Source organism: Anolis sagrei, chromosome 4, assembly GCF_037176765.1.
Source record: "Anolis sagrei isolate rAnoSag1 chromosome 4, rAnoSag1.mat, whole genome shotgun sequence".
Taxonomy (NCBI): domain Eukaryota; kingdom Metazoa; phylum Chordata; class Lepidosauria; order Squamata; family Dactyloidae; genus Anolis; species Anolis sagrei.
Genome location: NC_090024.1, coordinates 6,144,881 through 6,158,762, shown reverse-complemented (window position 1 = coordinate 6,158,762; position 13,882 = coordinate 6,144,881). Strand labels below are relative to the sequence as shown.

General features: G+C 39.1%; 1 protein-coding gene across 2 annotated transcripts in view; it reads left to right on the top strand.

Annotated features, from left to right (window-relative positions):
* Positions 1 to 13,882, top strand: part of EEF1D (eukaryotic translation elongation factor 1 delta) — a 50,773-nt gene continuing 36,891 nt past the window's right edge. For both annotated transcript variants that reach the window (XM_067467240.1, XM_067467239.1), the window contains exon 1: positions 1 to 128. The gene's annotated coding sequence lies outside the window, so the exon portion shown is untranslated. The remainder of the gene's footprint in view (positions 129 to 13,882) is intronic.

The following is a 13,882-nucleotide window of genomic DNA, read 5'->3' as shown; positions in this document are numbered from 1 at the left end:
TTGCGCGGCTCGTGCTGGCTCTCTTTCGCCTCAGGACCAGAAGCGGAGCGGTTCCCCTTCCTCATCTTCCCTCGTGTTATTATTTATCAGTGTTGTTGTTTTACAGACATCTCCTTTGCTGCTAACGCGTGAGTAGCGCCTTTCTCTTACTGAAGCCAAGGTTATATCTGGAAGGGAAAGAAAAAGTCTCTTAAAAGGGGCTTGGCCTTGTTCGCCCTCAAATGCAGGGGGACAGATAGAGGGACGCCCTTAAGTCATCGCCCTTTTAAGTCCACTTGATCAAATGGAATAGAGGGGTTTGGGGCTTTAGTGGGCCCCCCTGGCTCATAGTACACTTCAATTGTTAGTATTATATTGTATATAATATAATTGTATATAATATATTATATTGTATATAATATATTGTATATAATGTATATAATATAAGACCAGTTAGATATGATCTCACTAACATTCTTAGCAAATATACAGTGGAAGTGAAGAACAGATTTGAAGGACTAGATTTAGTAAACAGAGTCCCAGAAGAACTATGGACAGAAGTCCGAGACATTGTTCAGGAGGCGGCAACAAAGTACGTCCCAAAGAAAAAGAAAACCAAGAAGGCAAAATGGTTGTCTGCTGAGACACTGGAAGTAGCCCAAGAAAGGAGGAAAGCAAAAGGAAACAGTGATAAGGGGAGATATGCCCAGTTAAATGCGCAATTCCAGAGGTTAGCCAGAAGAGACAAGGAACTATTTTTAAATAAGCAATGCATGGAAGTGGAAGAAGACAACAGAATAGGAAGGACAAGAGACCTCTTCCAGAAAATTAGAAACATTGGAGGTAAATTTCAGGCAAAAATTGGTATGATAAGAAACAAAGATGGCAGGGACCTAACAGAAGCTGAAGAGATCAAGAGAAGATGGCGAGACTATACAGAAGATCTGTATAGGGAGGATAATAATATTGAGGATAGTTTTGATGGTGTGGTGAATGAATTAGAACCAGACATCCTGAGGAGTGAGGTTGAATGGGCCTTAAGAAGCATTGCTAACAACAAGGCAGCAGGAGACGACGGGATCCCAGCTGAACTGTTTAAAATCTTAAAAGATGATGCTGTCAAGGTGATGCATGCCATTTGCCAGCAAATATGGAAAACACAAGAATGGCCATCAGACTGGAAAAAATCAACTTATATCCCCATACCAAAAAAGGGAAATGCGAAAGACTGCTCCAACTTCCGTACAGTGGCCCTTATTTCTCATGCCAGTAAGGTAATGCTCAAGATCCTGCAAGGAAGACTCCAGCAATACATGGAGCGAGAGTTGCCAGATGTTCAAGCTGGGTTTAGAAAAGGCAGAGGAACCAGAGACCAGATTGCCAATATCCGGATGCTGGATAATGGAGAAAGGCAGGGAGTCTCAGAAAAACATCTATTTCTGCTTCATTGACTATTCTAAAGCCTTTGACTGTGTGGATCATAATAAATTATGGCAAGTTCTTGGTGGGATGAGCATCCCAAGCCCCCTTCCCTCTCTCCTGAGGAATCTGTACAAGGACCAAGTAGCAACAGTCAGAACTGACCACGGAACAACAGACGGGTTCAAGATTGGGAAAGGCGTCCGGCAAGGCTGCATACTCTCACCCAACCTTTTTAACGTGTATGCAGAACACATCATGCGAGGATGTGCGGGGCTTGAGGAATGCAAAGCTGGGGTGAAAATTGCTGGAAGAAACATTAACAACCTCAGATATGCAGATGACACCACTCTGATGGCCGAAAGCGAGGAGGAGCTGAGGAGCCTTCTAATCAAGGTGAAAGAAGAAAGCGCAAAAGCTGGGTTGCAGCTAAACGTCAAAAAAACCAAGATTATGGCCACAAGAATGATTGACAACTGGAAAATAGAGGGAGAAACCGTGGAGGCCGTGACAGACTTTGTATTTCTAGGTGCAAAGATTACTGCAGATGCAGACTGTGGCCAGGAAATCAGAAGACGCTTACTTCTTGGGAGGAGAGCAATATCCAGTCTCGACAAAATACTAAAGAGTAGAGACATCAGACTGGCAACAAAGATCCATTGCCTAGTCAAAGCCATGGTATTCCCTGTAGTAACCTGCGGATGTGAGAGCTGGACCTTAGGGAAGGCTGAGCGAAGGAAGAGAGATGCTTTTGAGCTGTGGTGCTGGAGGAAAGTGCTGAGAGTGCCTTGGACTGCGAGAAGATCCAACCAGTCCATCCTCCAGGAAATAAAGCCCGGCTGCTCATTGGAGGGAAGGAGACTAGAGACAAAGTTGAAGTCCTTTGGCCGCATCATGAGGAGACAGCAAAGCCTAGAGAAGACAATCATGCTGGGGAAAGTGGAAGGCAATATTGTATATATTGAGGGGCTCCCTACTGATTTTGCAGAAGACACGATTGAGCTGTTTCTTCCTAGCTCCCCTCTTCACTCTGTGGCCTGTATAAGTTCATTTATACCTGTAATGCATCTGGATGTGCCACTTTCATCTATAATGCACCTGGTTATTCCACCTATATCATACCTATGTGTGTCTCCTTTATAATACACTTGAGTGTGGTCTCTTGGCCCATTATGAACCTTTATGTAGCTCCTTTCTGTGCCTGGATATGTTATCTTTACCTACCATGCACCTCGATATGTCACTGTTACCTATCATGCACCTGGGTATGTTACCTCCGTCTATAATGCACTTGGATGCCAATCTATCAGGAGTGCTCCTCTCAACAGATGGGCCCCATCTACACTGATTACCTGCTTTAACTATCCAGATTACCTGCTTGGAACTGAGACCCCTTCCACACAGCTGAATAAAATCCACATTGAACTGGGTTATATGGCAGTGTGGACTCAAGGCCTTTCTACGCAACCATATAATCCATATAACCTAGAATATCTTGTTCTTGGTTTTGGTTTGTTTTTCCGCACTCCCACCTTTCTCCCTGGAAATACTCTTTGTACAATAAACTACAGAAATTACATTTGGAATATCAATCTTAATCTCGGTTTTTCCACTTCACATCTTAATACATTCTGTTAGTAATTCCTAACGGGATCTCACATACTCTTAATTATTATAACATTTTCTATTTTATCTATATTGTTCAGTTTGCAATTTATTATCTCCACATTTAACGTATTAACTATATAATTATACCAATTTGTCAGAATCTTTTTTTTTTTAATCTTTCCAACCTCTCAGCACACACTATTAATTGATCAAGTCCGGCTTCTTAAAGTACTTTCTGACTGTGGCCCCATCTGCACTGCCATATATAATCCAGATTATTTGCTTTGAACTGGAACATATTGCAATATAGACTCTCACAATCTAGTTCAAAGCAGATAATCTGGCAATGTAGAAGAGGCCTGAAATAGCTTTTCAGGAGTGTAAGTCTCTTTCCACACAGCTGTATACAATCAACATTGAACTGGATTATCTGGCTGTGTGGACTCAGATAATTCATTTCAGAGCAGTTATTGTGGATGATCTGACTTGATATTCTGCATTATATGACTGTGTGGAAAGGTCCTAATCTGCTGTTGCCTGGGTCTAAATATAGGTTGAGCATTCCTTAAGCAGGAATCCAAAGGTGATCCAAAATTGGAGCTCGGAAAGCATCACGTTTACTTTCTGAAGGTTCTGTGTAGACGAACTTTGCTTTATGCTCAGAGTTATTAAATATTGTGCATAAATTTAGTTTCAAGATACATTTATAAGGTACACAAGAAACAACCAAATTTAATCTTCAGATTTGGGTTCCACCTCCAAAATATTCTTTATGTACATACAAATATTCCAAAATCTAGAGGGGGGAGGCCTTCTGGTCCCAGGCATTTTAGGTTATTGCTATTCAACCTATATGGAAAAAGAAGAAGTGAAAGAGAAGCTGTGAAATTGCAGTGTAGTTCAGTGTAGACAAAATGCTGTCTCACAAATTTTGGCCCTCATCTGGCCTTTCTTATAGGGCTGATGTCAGACTTGGTGTAGTGTAATGCCATGCCGCAGCCTAATCCTTACTCAGCTGTTTGTGGAGGGTGGTAGCTGTATTATGTCTTCTGTCTGCAAAAGCAGCCTTTGGGCACTTCAAAGGGTATTATTACTATTATTAAACTTTGTTTATATCCTGCCACCATCTCCCCTCAGGGACTCGGGGCGGCTAACATGAGGCCAATCCCAACGAATACAGTAAACAAAATACATACAGCAAATAATAATTAAAATCAAAATCAAAATAAAAGTTTAAATAATGTACAGCAATAAAACAACATACAAACAATAAAAGGAAAATAACACAATGGAATATAACACAGAGTATGGAGTAAAATAAAATTAGGGATAAGGAGTTAATCAAAATGGGCTGGGCCAAGACAAAGATAAAAACGGGACATAGGACGGGATAGGATAACCTAAGTGATTTGACTGGTGGGAGGTATAGGAAGGACAAGCGATGGGGTTTAATTACTTGCTAGGAATAAGGTTCTATTTGGCACAAGCTGTTGTGTCCTGAAACCTCCATCTCAACTTGCTCTTTGTTAAGACATCACTGGGGAATTACTCATCAGTGTCCATATGTTTAATAATATTATTAATAATAATTCATTTCTAAGCTGCACCTCTTTCCCCGAAGGGACTTTTTTTTATTTCCCCACATCCTTCTCCCATTCTAATTACTGTGTAGTGTAAATAACAATAATAAATGTGTTTCTTAGCCATCTCCTAATGGCTCAAGGCTGAACACAACACTGTTGTATATTACCATCAATATATATATATATTACATATTACCATAAAATGCATACATGTGGTATGTGCCAATACAGGTAATGTGTCGAGCATTTGATGGACTGAACTCACCTTTCTCTGAACACAACACTGTTTTATATTACCATCAATATATATGTTACTTATTACCATATAATGCATACATTAAAATGCATTTCTGCAGTATGTGCCAATACAGGGAGCATTTGATGGACTGAACTCACCTTTCTCTGAACACAACACTGTTGTATATTACCATCAATATATATGTTACATATTACCATAAAATGCATACATTAAAACGCATTTATGTGGCATGTGCCAATACAGGTAATGTGTCGAGCATTACCTGTATTGAACTCACCTTTCTCTGAACACAACACTGTTTTCTATTACCATCAATATATATATTACATATTACCATAAAATGCATACATTAAACCACATTTCTGTGGTATTTGCCAATACAGGTGATGTGTCGAGCATTTGACGGACTGAAATCACCTTTCTCTGAACACAACACTGTTGTATATTACCATCAATATATATATTACATATTACCATAAAATGCATACATTAAAACGCATTTCCATGGTATGTGCCAATACAGGTAATGTGTCGAGCATTTGATGGACTGAACTCACCTTTCTCTGAACACAACACTGTTGTATATTACCATCAATATATATGTTACATATTACCATAAAATGCATACATTAAAACGCATTTATGTGGTATGTGTCGAGCATTTGACGGACTGGACTCACCTTTCTCTGCCAAACAAAACTTGTTAGTTCTGAACTAAGCCATCGAATTTACTGGATGATGTTTTTATTATAAATTAGCATACCTTAGCCTTTCCACTTTACATGTACAGTATGAATAAAAAGGGAAATGATACTGATACCGTATATGCTTTTTGCAGAATCAGTGGGACATTAACCTGATGTTTGGACCATTGATTTCCTAGAAAAGTACAGTGTAGATGCCAAGTTGTGGGTGGCCTTTATAGCTCTATACAGGACTCTGACTCAACTCTTCCTGCTCTAATTGTGACACTGCTGGCTTGTAGTCAAGTCTTTTCTGGATTGGTCTTTTCAGCAGATTTTGGAGCACAGCTTTGCTTAATCATCCCAAAAATGTACTAATTTCAGCAAAATTAGAAGCCAGTGATCTACCAGAAGCCTTTGTGATGCTCCCAAACAAGGCTTAGGGGCATTTAGTCATCAGCTGCATATTGTTTTACGGATAGCAGCTTTGTTCTCTACCATAATAGGCCTTTCCAGGATAGCCTTTCATGAATAATTTTAATCTTGGATTATATTGTATTTCATCCAGAAGACATATGTGAACTGTGTTTCAAGGGTTTTGTGTGCATTTATTTATTTATTTATTTGTTTGTTTACTGCGCTTATATACCGCAATTCTCAGCCCAGGGGCGACTCATTGCGGTGTACAACATAGAAAAACAAGTGCAAAATACAAGACATAGTGTAAAAATAATCCACAATTCATCATTATCAAAAACATCCTAATCAAAAACATCAACATTACTACAAAAGGCATTCCGTGTCGTCTCATCGTCAAACCCACAATCCGATATCATTTCTGTTGTTCCATTCCTATGGTCAAATTATAAATCATTGCACTTCTTGTTCAAATGCCTTCTTAAACAGCCAGGTCTTTAGTTTCCTGCGGAATATCAACAGGGAGGGAGCTAGCCTGATGACCACGGGAAGGGTGTTCCACAGCCGAGGCGCCACCACCGAGAAGGCCCTATCTCTCGTCCCCGCCAGCCGTGCCTGTGACGCAGGCGGGATCGAGAGCAGGGCCTCCCCGGAAGATCTCAAAGTCCTCATGGGCTCATAGGCCGAGAGGCGGTCAGTTAGGTATCTTGGGCCGGAACCGTTTAGGGCTTTATAGGCCAATGCCAGCACCTTGAATTGAGCCCGGTAGCAGATCGGCAGCCAGTGGAGCTGGTACAGCAGGGGGGTTGTATGCTCCCTGCGTCCCGCTCCTGTTAGTATCATGGCTGCCGCCCATTGGACCAGTTGGAGCTTCCGGGCCGTCTTCAAAGGCAAGCCCATGTAGAGAGCGTTGCAGTAGTCTAAACGGGATGTAACCAGAGCGTGTACTACCGTGGCCAAGTCAGACTTCCCGAGGTACGGGCGCAGCTGGCGCACAAGCCTAAGCTGTGCAAATGCTCCCCTGGTCACCGCCGAGACCTGGGGCTCCAGGCTCAGCGATGAATCCAGGATCACACCCAAGCTGCGAACCTGCGCCTTCAAGGGGAGTGCGACCCCATCCAGCACAGGCTGTAACCCTATACCCTGTTCGGCCTTGCGACTGACCAGGAGTACCTCTGTCTTGTCTGGTGTATGTATGCATATATAAGCACCAACTTCATTAGGTGGTCATTTGTGTACTCCCTGCAAGAGATGTTAGTGAAAGAAACTGAATCATTTTGAAGAAGCAGCCTTTGTTTATTGTACTGGCTTGCTGTGCATAATCTGCACAGTTTTTATTCTTACAATGACTGAAAGCCTGCTGTGGTCTTAACTCTTTATTCAATCTTGCTCCTCTAAAATCCAGCTTGTAAGTGATAATTGCGTGAGTGTATGTCAATAGTCTTGTGTTTATTTTTGCCCCATCTTTGTAATTCGAGTAGTTGCAGCATCTGTTGTGGCTATTAAAAAACTGCAGCATTGCTGCATTCCTTCCAGTCTAATCACAGAACCATTTTAAAGTATATGCAGTTTGTGCATATTTTCTGTTCTCCATTGTATGGTTTTGCTGTTGGTGCATCCTTTCGTCTTTTAAAGCTATACATTATTCTGTCTCTCTTCTCCACCAACCCTTTCCAGGTAATCTATTATAACTGACTCTTAATGTTGTATTATTTGATGCTTAAAGCCTTGAAAATGTGTGGGGTTGGGTATGTCTTTTCTTTCTCCTTCTGACAGGTGTTTTAATCTCACTGTGTTCTTTCTAGCTGCTTTTTAATCAGGACGAGAAAAATGAGAAGTGCTATGCTTACTTTTAAGCTCTTTTTTGTATTTATATTTGAATTACTGTATGTTACTTTTAAGCTTTTTTATTGTATTTCTATTTGAATTACTTCTAAGCTTGTTATTGTATTTATATTCGCATTATTATCTCATGTTTATTATTGTATGTTTAAATCGATATGTTAATTATTTAAATTCATATGTTATGTAGAATCATAGAATCCTAGAGTTGGAAGAGACCTCATGGGCCATCCAGTCCAACCCCCTGCCAAGAAGCAGGAATGTTGCATTCAAATCACCCCTGACAGATGGCCATCCAGCCTCTGTTTAAAAGCTTCCAAAGAAGGAGCTTCCACCACACTCCGGGGCAGAGAGTTCCACTGCTGAACGGCTCTCACAGTCAGGAAGTTCTTTCTCATGTTCAGATGGAATCTCCTTTCTTGTAGTTTGAAGCCATTGTTCCGTGTCCTAGTCTCCTGGGAAGCAGAGAACAAGCTTGCTCCCTCCTCCCTGTGGCTTCCTCTCACATATTTATACATGGCTATCATATCTCCTCTCAGCCTTCTCTTCTTCAGGCTAAACATGCCCAGCTCCTTAAGCCGCTACTCATAGGGCTTGTTCTCCAGACCCTGGATCATTTTAGTCGCCCTCCTCTGAACACATTCCAGCTTGTCAATATCTCTCTTGAATTGTGGTGCCCAGAATTGGACACAATATTCCACATTATTCCATATAATAATGTTTATTATTATATGTGTAATGCGGCATTGTATGCCATGGATTGTAAGCCACCCTGAGTCCCCCACTGGGGTGAGAAGGGTGGGGTATAAATGTAGTAGTAGAATAATAATAATAATAATAATAATAATATGTTCTCCCATATTATCACCTCCCATAGGAAGCCTCAGTGGTGCAATAGACTAAACCCTTGTGCCGGCACTTCCTTCCCACTAGGTCCAAAGTTTATCCCATTGAAAAGAATAGGGTTTACTCCTATCTGGTTTCATGTATCCACAAATAGTCTGGGAACATATTCCTAGGAAGTCATACTGTAATGTATTTCAAGTCTGCCAAAGAAGTCTGTAGTGCCAATGCAATAAGCCATATTTCATTGCATAATTGTCGCCATACATAATAGCCCCCCTTTTTGGCCTCCACAAATTGTTTTTTCCCCCTTTTCTTTCATTGGATAATAGTCACATTTAAAAAACACCCAGAAATAGATCCCTCTGGGTTCCTTCCCTCTTCCCAAGTCCTTGTCTCTCGAAGGTAAGACAGATGAAAAAAACAAACCCAAAAGCAGCAAAACTAAGGCACTTTTTTTTCATCATGTAATCAATGCAACTCCTCCCCCCTTTTTGGCTAAAAAGGGGGTATTTTGTGATGTTATACGGTATACCTTTTACTGTTGTATACCTTTCACTGTTGAGTTTTGCATACTTATGTGAAAAAGTTTAGTATGACACGCCAGATTTGCTGTGCCAGTCACCCATAATGTATTCCTAGAGGTTCACACATTCCAAAAGCTTGCATAATTTCTGTATGCATGAGCAGTCATCTCTTAACAGCTGTTTTCAGGCATGCATTTATGAGGACAGGCCTAACTAAGTGAACTATCAAGCATGGTAGCCAGCATTCATTTCTGAGATTTTGGGCTTGTTTATTTATTTATTTAAAAGTTTTGTATACCGACCTTCTCACCTGTCTTGAGGGACTCAGACCGGTTTCCAACCATAATATCACATACAATCAATAAAACATCATAATGCATATTACAATAAAACATTAAGACAGCAATTACAGTCAATAACTATAATGGTCAGTTGTCATACTAAAATCATTACTCATAATCCTCCATCCATATCTCAGGGTGTTGGCTCACTCGTCGAATGCCTGTCTCCATAACCAAGTCTTCACCTGTTTTCTAAATGTCAGGATAGAAGGGGCGGTTCTGATCTCCAGTGGGAGAGAGTTCCAGACTTGAGGGGCCACCACCGAGAAGGCCCTGTCCCTCATCCCCACCAGACGTGCTTGCGAGGCGGGTGGGACCGAGAGCAGGGCCTCTCCAGACGATCAACAAACATTTTGTGTGCAGCAGCTCTTTTGAGATCTCTTTTTAAAATCATGGCATGACTTATGAAATTTCACTTGCTAGACTTCAAAATTGCAAATAAGTCTTCAGCAATCCTTCTGGGCATCTAGCCATATTATCATAAATCTGTCATCCAGCTCTTTTTGCTTTAATTAAGAGCTGAAAGACAGCGTTTTGATAATAGGGCAATAGATTCTTTTGCTTTAACAGCCTGGTGAAAGAGAACTTAATAACTTACAGAGACAGCATAAAAAGACAAACGCCCCTTGACTTGAATTTTTAACATTTCAGTAGTAAATTTAAAAAGTAATGTTGAATTTAAATAATCGTCTCTTGTATTTATTTATTTATTTATTATTTACTTTACTTATATACCGCTGTTCTCAGCCTGAAGGCGACTCACAGCGGTTCACAACAAATAAGAACATTGTTATTATGCTACATGAAAGTAATCACAAATCTATATAAATAAAAATGTAATGTTTATTTATGGGATTAACATAACTCAAAAACCACTGGATGAATTGTCACCAAATTTGGACACAATACACCTATTAGGCCAACAAGTGACCATCACTCATAAAAACAGTGAAAAACATAGCAGAAGAGACTTAAAAACCCAAAAAGTACATTAAAACATAAGCGCAAAACCGCATATATACACAAACATACATATATACACATATACACAACCAAATTTGGACACAATACACCTATTAGGCCAACAAGTGACCATCACTCATAAAAACAGTGAAAAACACAGCAGAAGACACGTAAAAACCCCAAAATACATTAAAACGTAAGCGCAAAACCGCATATATACACAAACATACATATGTACACATATACACAACCAAATTTGGACACAATACACCTATTAGGCCATCACTCATAAAAACAGTGAAAAACATAGCAGAAGAAACTTAAAAACCCAAAAAGTACATTAAAATGTAAGCGCAAAACCGCATATATTCACAAACATACATATATACACATATACACGCACACATATACGCATGTATACGCACACAAAAGACATATAAACAGACTGGGCCACAGCAACACGTGGCAGGGGACTGCTAGTACAATATAAAATTATTAGTGTGTAAATGATATTTTTGACCCATGTGTGTGTTTGATGTTATTTCATAGCTAGATTGTTAGGAGTTGTAGTAATTCTAAATCTTCTAATAATAAACTATATATAACATTTTAGAAAAAACAATGCAAAGCCAGAGAGTGAAAACAAATAAAATATATTTACAAACAATTTTAATAATTACGTAACTATAGTTACTTTTTGAAACACATGGGTAAAAATAAACTTGATTTTACTAAAATTGATTTTAAAATTCTCAATCATTTCAAACTGCAAACAGAAAACTGTCCTTGAAGAATGATCAGATATGCTAATACTTTGCAACTGGACAGCAACATCTATGGCCTTTAATTATACGTTTAAGTTGAAACAGTGCCTTTACCATGTAAGGAAGTTAATAATTGCAAATTTTTTTGTAACTTCTCTACGCTGCAGGCAAGAGCCATCTTCTTGCATGACAGCTTATTCAGCAAGAAGAATGTGTATCAGCAGATTTTTCATGAGTTAAAAAGCACTTTCTTGAAGTGATATGATTGATTTCTGCTTCCTGCATTTTAATTAGCATTGTCTAGTTAAATTTTAAGGATCGGTATTGCTAAGTAGTAGAGTTTGGCCACTCCAGACCTTTGGGTGGTTTTACTCTTTGGATGGTGCATCTCTGTAAACAAAATGTTCTTACTTCGCTTATCTTTCTTTCTTTCTTAATGCTATCATAGGAACTAAAAAAGTAAGTACCTACTCTCAGAAATCTTTCTCTTTCTCGCTTGACCAGTTTGTAGTAAAAATTTGAGTCCTAAGATGAGTATTAGGTCTTGTTTGCAAAGCAATTCATATCTGTGTTAACTTGTACAGTTGGCCTTCCGTATCCATAAGTTCTGATTCACGGATTCAGCCAACTACGGCTCGAAATATATTCAGGAGGCAAAATGCAAACATCTCGTTCGAGATGTGAACCATTTTATGTAAGGACTTGAACATTCAGAAATTTAGGTATCCACATGGTGTCCTGGAACTCAACTTTAATGAATACAGAGGGCCCATTGTATGTATTAATCTTGCAATTATGCCAGATATATTGATGCTGAAGATGTTGGTATTTTTTCTTTTCTTGTCTGCCCCTTCCCAAGGGCTTGCAGCAGATTTAAAAACTACCTACAAAACAATCCTATGCTATCCTCTGAAAGTGTTCATCACCATAACTTAGGCAGTCCTCTAGTCCACTCTTACCTAGTAGTTACTGAATAGCCTCTAGACCAACGTCTGTAGAGTCTGGGAGGACACTGTGACTGGTATCATCAAAGGAGTAGGTAGGATTCAAACCTTAGGTGCCACTGAGCAAATGATGATTAAAACCTTTAAAACATAAGCTATTCAGTCAGCATCTTGGGATTAAAAACACTTGGAGTAGTGTGGGTTGCATTCTTAAAAATACGTTGGCTATTTCTCCTGGTACAAAATGCTGGCATCATTTAATACTACCCTTAGTTGACTATCTTAAACACACTGTACACTATCCTTTCAAAAAGTGGCTTGCCAGATACAGTAATACTAGTTGGCTTAAACTAAGGGCCCTTCCACGCAGTCCTATAACCCAGAATATCAAAGCAGAAAATCCCATAATATCTGTTTTGAACTGGGTTATCTTATTCCACACTACCGTATATTCGAGTTCAAAGCAGATAATGTGGGATTTTATTCAGCTGTGAAGAAGGGGCCTTATTCAAGCACTTAGTCCAGTTTGTCCCATCACAAAAAAAACATAAAGCATAAAAGCATAAATGTAGACTTCATTCTTACGGTCCCAAGCTTTTTCTTCCAGAGTTTGTAATACGGATATATTTTGCATGTAATGCAAAAAATTAATGGACAGAATCCAGTGCATTGTTGAGAAAATATTATTGCAAACCCCATTTTCTAATCTCAAAATGCTTTGCTGTAATGATCTGTCTTTCTAATATGGCCAGAACTGGATCATATAATAGAAGAATATAACTTATTCCTAGATGCAGTTAATTTGATGTGTTTGGAAGTGGTTAACATTGGTTAACATCCTACCTGTCTCTACTTGCTCTGCCAGAGATATGGTTTAAATCCTTAATATTTGAAATTATAATAATAATAAATAATAAAACTTTATTTATACCCTGCTACTATCTCCCCAAGGGACTCGGTGCAGCTTACATGAGGCCAAGCCCACAGTACATAATAACAAAAGCAATAACGAAAACAATCAATACAACACAATTAATATAAATCACATAAACAGTAAACAGTAACACACAAGTATTTAAAAACATATGGCTAGGCCAAATGTAATAGATTAAATTTTTTAAAAATAACGCTGGGCATGAACAAGGTAGGATATGACTGGTATAGGGCTTCCAAGGAGAGATGAGGGAACGCAGTCAGTCCTAAATCAGTGGTAAATTGCATTTAGAAGGCATATTACTGAGAGTTTTCCTTATTTTGGGAAGGCACACTGGAACAACCATGTTTTACTTTTAATTGTAAGCTGCTTTGAGTCTCCTTCAGGAGAGGTAAAGTTGGGTAATAATAATAATAATAATAATAATTATTATTATTATTATTATTCATCCAGCCTTGGTGTCCAAAATTCCCCAGTATCAATCTGTTCCCTAAACTTGGTTATTGTTCCTCATGCAAGTTTTTAATGCCTTGGACAGACTGTACTCCCTTTTAAATAATGCATTATTTAAAATATTTTCAAACTAGGAAATTGATGAGATAGTATACATGACAAGTGCTTAGCATGTCATGCTGAGACTGTGAATATTGCTTGCAGCTGTACTCACTGCATGCACAAGGGAATGGGCATAAAATAATCTGTAGTATTTATTTATTTATAGTATTTATATTCCGGCCTTCTCATCCCAAAGGGGACTAAGAGTGGATCACAATGCA